General features: G+C 43.8%; 1 protein-coding gene across 1 annotated transcript in view; it reads right to left on the bottom strand.

Moving 5' to 3' along the window:
* The window catches only part of KCNJ6 (potassium inwardly rectifying channel subfamily J member 6), a 160,857-nt gene extending 159,995 nt beyond the window's left edge, over window positions 1-862 (bottom strand). The window contains exon 1 of the mRNA XM_050713249.1: window positions 615-862. The gene's annotated coding sequence lies outside the window, so the exon portion shown is untranslated. The remainder of the gene's footprint in view (window positions 1-614) is intronic.
* Window positions 863-9,754: the final 8,892 nt, after the last annotated feature.

The raw sequence follows: 9,754 nt of genomic DNA on the forward strand, positions 1-9,754 counted from the left end.
CCAGCGGGGCCGCCCCCCGCTGGCCTCCCAGAGGAGCAGTGAGACGGGAGCAGCCAAAACAGCCCCTCTACACCCCTCCCCTTGAAGTTTTTCCCAGGCGGAGCGCCGCCGGGGAGGGGGCGACCGGGCGGGACGGGGCGACCCTGGTCTTCCCTCTCAGCCCTGCCCGCGGGTGCCGGCTGCCGAGCCCCGGAGCGTGGGGACCCCCGCGCAGCCCCGGCCAGGTCCGCGGCGGCACCGCTCTGCCCGAGGGCGCGGGGCTCCTTCTCGGGAGGCTCCCGCGACGGCAGCTGGAAACGGGGCCGCAGGGGCCGGCCGCCAGCCCCCCGCCGCCCTCCCCCCCGTGTCCCCTCTCGGCTCCCCGCCCGCCAGCTCGCCGGTTGCCCAGTGGGGAGCGGCTGAGACCGCTCGCCCCCCGGTTACATAAGTAACGCACACCGCATCTCCCGGCACCGCCGCTGTGGCTGCCGGGGGGCTCGGGGAAGGGCGTTTCTTGGGGGGTGCGTGTTTTGGGGGCTGGAGAAACGCGTCGGACACGAGCCGCCGGGCACCGAAACGCCACCCCCGAGCCCTCACGTCCTCCGAGTCCCTTCGGGGAACCCTGTCCTCCTTACCTGGTGGCGGCACGCTGCTCTTACTCCATGCTGGCTCCCCGCGGGACGGGGCAGGGCGCTGCTGCCCGGCTCTGCACCGGGTCCGGCTCCCGGCCGCTTCGAGCGTCTGCGTGTGTGCGAGCGCTGCCGGCTGTCACACGGCCCCCAGGCTGCTTTTGGGGTCCTCCATTCCCCGCGCCGCTCGCCCACCTTCCGCGCCGCACCCACGGGCACCCGCCGGCTCCCGGCTCGGCTCGGCTCGGCTCGGCTCCGCTCGGCTCCGCTGGCCTCGGGAGCGGGGGGCCACCGGACGGCCGCGGCGGCGCCCCCGTGTCCGCCTGGCGTGGGGACGGGGGAGGCGGCGATGCGCGGAGCGCGGCGGGAGGGATGGAGGGAGGGAGGGAAAAAGGAGGGAGGGGAGGCGGGGGACGCGCGGCCCCGCCGAGGAAGCCGCGGGAGGGCCCAGGGGCTGCGGCCGGCGCCGGGGGGCTGCGCTAGCCCGGCCGGCTCGGCGGCGGCGGCGGCGGGGCTGAGCGCGGCTGCAGGCAGCGCCACCTGCGGGCTGCGGGGGGCGGCGGGGGCGGCGCGCTTCTTCCGCGGGGGCGGCCCTGCCCGCAGCCTGCACCGCCCTCCCGCGGAGTGTGGAGTCTGTTCCGGGAGCCTGTCGCCCTGCTGGGTGCTCCAAGGTCCAGGTGGAGGCGTGGGACCGTCCCTCTCTGTCCCCAGGTGCGTCCTCCCCAGTGAGGCGTCCGGAGGAAGCAAGAGTGTGGCCAGGTGAGCAGTGGAGAGCAGCAGACAAGGGATTGTGTCCCGCAGGGCTTCTACGGTGCTTGAGGGCTGGTCTCACGCTGCAAGCAAGCCTCCACTTATTTTACGACACTTAATAGCATCTTCCACCACCCTCCTCCTCGAGGATTAGCCCATTGGTATCTTTGCCACTACTGTACCACTCAGGTTTGGTTGAAACTGGCCACCAGATTCCACATTCCTAGGAAGGAATGGTGGCTGCCAGACAAACAGGCAGGTGCACATGTTCAGACACAGACGGTCAATTTACTTAAGCCTCCTTCTCTTACAAAACCTAGCTAAAAAGGTTGAACCAAGAAGGTATTTGCCAGACATCATCCTGGCCATTTTCCTTGTAGGATGTATCCTTTCGAGGTTGCTTCACCTTGCCTTTTATCTCTCTTGACTATACTTTGTTAAATTACCCATATTCCAAGCTATGCAGTGGGTAGCAGAATGGGGTAGTGGCTCTTTAGGTAACAAGTAAGTCTGCACTTCCACTTCAACCCTGCCCATGGTGGGGGGCAGAGGGTGGGTGCAACACGACAATCTTTAAGGTCGCTTCCAACCCAAGGCGTTCTATGATTCTGTGTCAAATCAGCTTCTCTGCATTTTTTTTTTTCTGAGATTAGCTGCAAGCACAACCATCAGCTCCACAGCTCATCTGTGCTCTGTGACCACGGATCACCAGTGACCTTATCTTTTTCTCCTTCTGAGACAAAAGTAGGATTTTAAACCAGCACCACTTTAGCTTGTGAAATCTCCTTATTTGCATTTCCTTTCTCACCTCACCCTTCCTCTTCACACCTTCCTACATTTCCTAGTGTACTTTCTGGGAGTTTTTTTTCTTTTTTTTCCTTTCTAATCTCATCCAAGTCCATGCATTTTTGTTGTGGATGTATTATATCATGTTAATTAAAAAAATGGCTGTGTTCTAGTTTCTTTAGCTTTTGCCATAAAAAGGAACCTCACTGAAAAGAGCAATAGAAGACCTCTTCTTTCTTGGAGGTTTGCATGACTATTAATTTCTTCTTGCAAATTACTGTTTTCTTTAAGATCTCTTCCATTAGGCTAGGAGCACATCTACTGAAATGGTATCTGCCCTTTGAGCTGAAGTTGCTTGTCTAGAGCCTGCTCCACCTGTTACTAATTTTTCGTGCTTTCATTTGCCAACACAGTAGGAAAAGTGAGTATATTCAAAGTGGAGGAAGGACGTCTGTGTAACAAGGTTATGTATGAGCTTATCCTTGACTTCATGATCCTGACACCACGTGATATGTGATAGGTCCTTTTATCTTTATTAATTGTTAAATATTTCAAGAGGAACAGCATATGGATGGTTACATTGAGCTTGGAACCATATAGAATCATTAAATTGAACAAACTCTTGTGCGTTCCAAATGGCACTTTTTTTCTCTTGGGGCTCAAAAATTAAAATGTCTCTTGAACAGGTGCACAAATAATAATTTTATACTTAACCTGCTGTCCCCCTTCAATCTATTTGTCTCAGTTGCAGTTTTCTCAAAACCACCTCCATGAATCTCACTGCAGAACCTCTGAGAGTCTATTAATATTTATGCTCGCACACACAGAAAAGATGCCTACTACTTCTTCAAGTCTCAGGCAAATGTCTGACCCGTATGTTGCTGAGATTTCTTTTCCCCTTGTATTTCATTTAAATGCCAGTTCAGTGGTTGAACTGACAGTCTCTAAATCTGTATTGCTTTTTCAAGGTGATTTCAGTTAATGGGTTTTGACTCAGAGATCCCTCCCTCTCCCCTTTGGACAGATAGTCCCAGAAACAACCGGACTTCACCAGACCTGTGCTTTGCCTGAGGGAGCAGTTTATGTCAGGAGCAGAAGTTTATATCAGCTTGAGGTTTTTGGAAATGCTTTTGGAACTGCTTTTGGAACTAAGAGTATGTTTCTTAAACAGTAGGAGAAGCAGGGGCATAGGTTGATAAGCATAGGAGGTGAAGAGAATTGGTACATTCTACTTTAGGTGCCTAACCATAGGGATTACATGAAGAGTAAGCTCTTAGGCCACCGGAGAAAGAAAGGACACCCCAGAGGGCTATTCAGAGCACCTAAACCAAATTGGGTCATGGATTGCCCTTGGGAGGTTTACTCCCTCACCAACAGTTAATTGTGTAGAGATTGTGCGGAGGTTGCAGAGAGATTATATGGAGACTATCTGCCTAATCTAAAATCTGACACATGATTATTCCCTTCCAGTTTTCATTTTGCCAATGCAATTTTACACATGGTGAAGCCACTTGCCAGCACCTCCCTGTGAGTGATTTTGATGTATGCTTGCCAACCGGAGATACTTGTATTTCAGTGAAGTTACAGCTCCTGGTACAAAATGAGAAAGCATGCGTTATTCCCACGACCTGATCCTGCAAACTCGTGACAATAACTTCATGCTAGCATTATTTAATTCACATGCATAAGTGCAGGCAATGCCATCAACTTGCTACCTGCACGACAGTTTCCAATGCACAAAATCACTTATGCCAGTCCTGCATGCGTGGGGTTTGCTTGCTGTGTGCATCCTGCAAATGCAGTCCCATGCATGACAAACAACATGACATATTTGAAGTCTGCTGAAACTGAGCCAGAGCTCTTGTTTCTTCCCTCTGGGTTCTGAAATGTCTACTTTTCTTGGTATATGTTCCTCCTTTCCTCTGGAAGGGGTGAGCAGATGAGTCTGAAATGTGTCTGCAGAAGAATTTTGGCCACAGAATAGTGTTTCATACATGAATTCTGAGTTCTAACTATTTAAAAAGGTTAATAGTTTTATTTTGTCTTATTAAAGGATTGTTGTTTAGCTGTAAGATAAATTTTGTCCGAAGTTCTCAGAATTATGGTGCTTAACCTGTAGATATCAAAATTACTCCTGAATGCATCAGAAAGCATCTGGTTTTGTGTCTAAGATGTACCCTTTGACAGTATTATGGCTAGCTGGTTGTGAACCAAGGCTTTTAGACACTGTTGCAAAGCAAAAAGCACATACAGATCAGGCCTGAGGGAGTTCTGATGTACAAAGGGAACAAATCATCTGGCATATCTGGAGAAGTCTCCTTGCATAGAGCTTCCTTTGCTCCTCCTCTCATTTTTACACTTGTATCTCACTGGCCTAGAAAGTGTAAGTCTAGATATTGCTTCAGACCATATGCTGACACTGAGAGCTTTTTTGCACAACAATAAGAAAAGTGATGGTTAAAAATTTCTGCTTAAAGATCAGTTAAAACAGTTTTGGTTCACACAACCTGATAATATTGACAAAGGGTCAAAATTTGCTAATCTAGCAGTAGTTTAGAATGCTCAGTAGGTTTTATGGCTTGTTGAAGTTGGAGAAATCTTGCAGAGCAAGCCATTGGAAACTATAGGGGAGATAAGGAGAGACAAGTGGGTGGAAGCTGTCTGATTTTGTTTTCTGGCAGGAAGAATACCAGAGGGAATTCTCTTTCCCAGCCTACCACCCCCATTTTTTCCTTATTTACACATCAATGCATGACTTTTTGGTGTCTAACATTTCCATAATGCAATCTGGTAAACCTAGCACAGCTGTTTTGAAAACCTGTCTGATATTTAAGATTGCTTTACTGTGCACAGGCTTCTGTTTCACTTGCTAGCACTCCTGTTTCTGGATGTCAAGATAGGGAATGGTTATAAATATGGAGTTAGGTTTCACAGTGGCCAAGATTTATTATGGAGAGGTTTGCAATAACCTTATCCCCTTTGCCCTTTATCTATCTTTTGTATTCTGCAGGACAAAGTTTACCATTGCTGGTATTTTTGGATCATACCTGACACAACAAAGCAACTTTCCTATTTGCAATCAAGTACTTTTTTAACAGGGTAACAAAACAAAACAAATAAGCAATCCTAAAGCTCATCATAGAATGTTATAAAAACTGCTTATATAAAGCTGTTTGGCAACCGTCACAGAGATGCAATGTCAAGCTTGGACTTTTGGCGCACGCAGAAGAAAAATCTCAGCATGTTTTCCACAGTATCCCACTTGATGGGCAAACTGTCTTTTGCAATATGTAGCTTCATGATGGGAGAACAAATATCTTTGTATTTTTCTTTCTTTCTACTTAAGTTCTAGTATACATATGAATCATACGAAACAGTGTTTTTTTTATCATGCCAATTTAATTAATCAAATCTTGCTCTATTTTAAACCGCTTTTATTCCTTTTATGTGGAATTCTGTCAACTTTATTTATTTATTTATTTATTTATTATTTATTATTATCACAACTGACTCCTTTCAGCGCTCTCTCTCTCTCTCTCTGCCTGGGATTTCTTAATCAATTATGAATTTTAATTTTCAAGAAGTAAATATTTCTTATGGTGGCCAGGGTAAATATGGCATCTGTGGTCTTCCTTATATACATTATAGAGCAGTCCAGGACTGTTTCTCAGTCACTGCATCTAGTCTTTACTTTCAGTTACTGCCTACCTTGTATACTCCAGCCTCCCATTTACTGATATATGGATCATAAAAACTCAGCTGTGTTAACCTGCTTTGGCTTTGGACTAAAGACCCAGAAACAAGGTGCAAGGTCATTGGATCCTTCCTATGGCATTCCTTTCTTTCAGTGATTGCAGTTTACTGTAAAATCATTCTGGTGTTTTATTTATTTAATTCTTGCTACAATTCCTCAAACATTACTCACTCTTGTGATGCTTAGAAATCCACCTTTGCATTGTACTTTAAAATTTTACACATCTAGTTGAAATATTTTTGTTCCGGTAGTGAATTGTTCAATAAATTTAAGGCCATGTTTACATCTCTTCCTCCCTTCCCTTCATCTGATCCAATGTATTTATAGCAAATAACTTAATCCCTTCTTAGTCTTTATTTTCATAAGGTAAACTAGATGAGTTCTTGCAATCTTTTCCTTATACCTCAAGCTCTCCATTCTCCTGATCAGCTTGCTGGTCCTGCTCTGTACAATATCAGTTTAAATTCATCTTACTTGTGCAGGAGGAACCAGAATTTTGACAGTATTACTGAAAAGGGCTCATCAGTGTCATGCACAACAGAAAGAGTATTTCCCTCACTCTAGAGGAAATGTCCTAGCTGATATGATGTACGATCACATTTACTTCTTTATGGTTATATTGCACTGGTGGCTCTGTTATCCTCTGACTGAGGAGGATACAGCCAATTCTCTCTCTTTTCTTGTCAGTCCAATCATGTCTGTACCTGATGGCAGGAATTTCTCCTTAAAGCATGACTTTTCACTTTGTACTATTAAATCTCATTCCATACCTATTACTTTAGTCTTCAAGGTCATGCAAGTCACTATGATATTCCCAGTTTTTCTGTCTTACAGAGAATACTGCCTCAATTTGCATCAACATATTTCAATATAAATCAGTTTTGGATATCTGCTCTTCTGTCTTCTTACTAAATTACTGGCTTGCTTAAATAGGAGAAAGGAATTAACTAACTTTAAAAGTCAAAAGTGCTACTGGCTCTGATTTTGCAGTCATTTGATGGCAAGGCTCAGTGACTGACATTCCTCTGCCGTGGGCCTCTTCATAGGTGCAAGAATTCACTATTATGAACCCAAACAGCAAATTGGTGCTAGAGGGAAATAGGTTGCATATTGCAGGAAAAAGATGGCTGATGGTAAAGGAAGGTCTGTTTTTGACTGTAGGTAAGAAATGAGGCTCAGTACCTTGCCACTGCAAATTGAAAGCTTGTTTATTGCTTGGGGTAAATTCTGCCAGTGTTATGAAAGGTATTGAAACTGAAAGGGCAAAAAAGGCTTAGTGAAATGTGATCAGTTATAAAAGCAAAGAGCAAAATGTATTTCTCCAAAGTAATTATTATAAACTGCCCAATTAAGTAAACAAAGAAGTAGTTGAAATACCACCACTGACTAACATCAGATAATAAAATTAATTATAAACAGCAGCCAAAATGCAGCAAGTATGAACTAATCAAAATACTTAATTAGGCTTTGAAGTATCTACTTTTCTCTCTACCACTATTTATTACAATTTTGTCTGGGGGTTGGTGTCTTTGGTAAGGCTCCAAAGTGTATAATAAGTAGTTTAAAAGCCTTATGCTCCTACAAAATAATAATGTTTTGAAACACGGTACAGTTCAAGCTGACACAGCAAGCTAAGCAAGAAACCCCTTGCTCTAAATGGTTAGATTTGAAAGCTGATATTGCCTCTACCTGTTCTGTATCTCTTGTTGTATTAAAAGGGTTTCAGATACTCATCAATCCCTTCATTTTTGGTCATACTGGAGTTATTTCTGCCATCACAGTTATCTGTTCCAAAGAACACAGGTAAATTGACACTGAGTTTAAAAGTGCAAAAGATCTGTGTCAATAAAAACAAATCTGTGGATAGGAAACAAACTGAAGATGGCAATGTTAATTTAGAAAAAAAAAAGGTCTCAGAAATCACTATGAATATATTGGTGCAATTTAAGGTTAATAAAAAAAAGATAAAATAATAATAATAATAAAAAGGAAATCTTTTTACTTTGGATTTAGGGATAAGAAACAGCTATAAGAAACAGCAGGTTTTTGGCTCCTGCCATAATTTCAAAGTAAAACATGGTAATTAGTTAAACTACTACAGACTGTTCATATCAATCACAGATGCCCTAACACAGAAATAATATACTCAGAGGACATGCTGAGGGGTTTTGAAGGAAGCCAGATTCCATCCACCTGTTGTTTACCAATGAATCTTAAAGAGGCTATACCTTGGAGTAAAAGTGCACACATCCCTCTTTTAAGAGTGGTCTTTTGTAAGCATAGGCATTGAGTTTGGTGAAATGAACAGAAGCGTGATGTCTGGCTACAGAAACCTACTGGTTCTAAATGATTTTTAATTAAAATATATGGCCTCTCTAAAGCAAGAACACAAATATGATTTTTTTTTAATTTTAAAATTAAAATTTTAATTTTAAAAATCTGGAAAAATGGACTTATGTGAGAGGCATTTGTTGTTTCATGTCAGCCATAAACTGTTACTGCATAGCTCAGTGCTAGCAATTCTAAACCCCAACACTTTAATTAAAAGCTGATACCCTTCTTCCTACAACTTAACTACATTTTGGTTTTTGTTCCTTGTAAATTCTGAACTAAGTGAAATAGACATTGAAGAGAGGCATTAGATTAATCTCTAAGATTTTTTGGTCCGAGTCTATGATAACAGAGACACACCAGCTGTGGTGTTGGTGTATCATTTCTCTCTTGCCTCAAAAGAAACTAAATGTAATGGAAATACACATACTGCTGCTTCTTTCATGAGGTGATTCACAGTGCATGGATAATGCATTAGAATAGGAACAAGCAATTGTTTATTTGTCCCTTACAAAGTCCAGCTAAAAGAACTTGTCTCAAAATGAAAAATTGCTGAAAATCTAGAGGTGAACATGTTACTCATGGTAATAAACCAGATTATGAGATCCTTCCCTCCTTCAGCTCTTTCATATAGTGTAAAGTGGTACTGAAAGTTTTGGATGTGCTCCTGGGATTCCTTGCCTGACACATATCCTGAGAATTTTGTCCTAAATATGGCCACAAGGACACACACACACTCATCTTCACATCACCTTATGGCCTGGGATAAGATGGTGTGCAGAAACAGATTTGATGTGTCTTGTCTAACCAAGGTTTGAATTAGCGCTTATTTTGTGTGTGTTTGAGAAAAACAAACAAACAAACAAACAACAACAACAAAACACTAAAGCTGCTGCTATGCCCCCTGCCATCTTATAAGATATTTTAAACATTGGTTTTGCACTGGTATCTTTGGCCGTTTTGGATTAATAATAATCTAAAATTTAAGAGCAAAATGAAAGGCTCTTTCTGTGATCTGCAGAGAAGTAGACCCATTCTGTTCTTCATGTCATAGACATATCCTATTGTGACAGAAGATATTTGGGCTTTTTTATTTGTTCCCAGCAGGGTGGTGTTCCTCTATGAAGAGTGGGTGAGGAGGAACCCTACAAGGGAGAGGTTTGCTCCTTCTTAAGGAAAGCTGCAAAGCCTTCTCAGTGAAGCAGATGCTGGAGATCACTGAGTATGGGAAGTAAAAGAGGCAGGGAAAAATTCCCATTACGGTGCTCATGACTTGCTGTTCAAGGAGAGCTTGAGAAAGTGCTGGGAGGGTTGAGGACCACAAATGCTGTGGGCACCCAGATGCAGCAGGAAAAAATGGTGCAGGATGGTCTGGATCTTTGGCTTGGTTGAGTTCTAGAAACCAGAAGAACAGAGTGCAAGAGTGATGACTAAGTGCTTTTTATTTTTATGTCTTTCCTTGTCATGTAACAGCTTTCTCCAAGTAAAACTTCATCATTGTAGTTCATGTTTACCTAATTCCTTG

The sequence above is a fragment of the Cygnus atratus genome, chromosome 1, assembly GCF_013377495.2.
Source record: "Cygnus atratus isolate AKBS03 ecotype Queensland, Australia chromosome 1, CAtr_DNAZoo_HiC_assembly, whole genome shotgun sequence".
Classification (NCBI taxonomy): domain Eukaryota; kingdom Metazoa; phylum Chordata; class Aves; order Anseriformes; family Anatidae; genus Cygnus; species Cygnus atratus.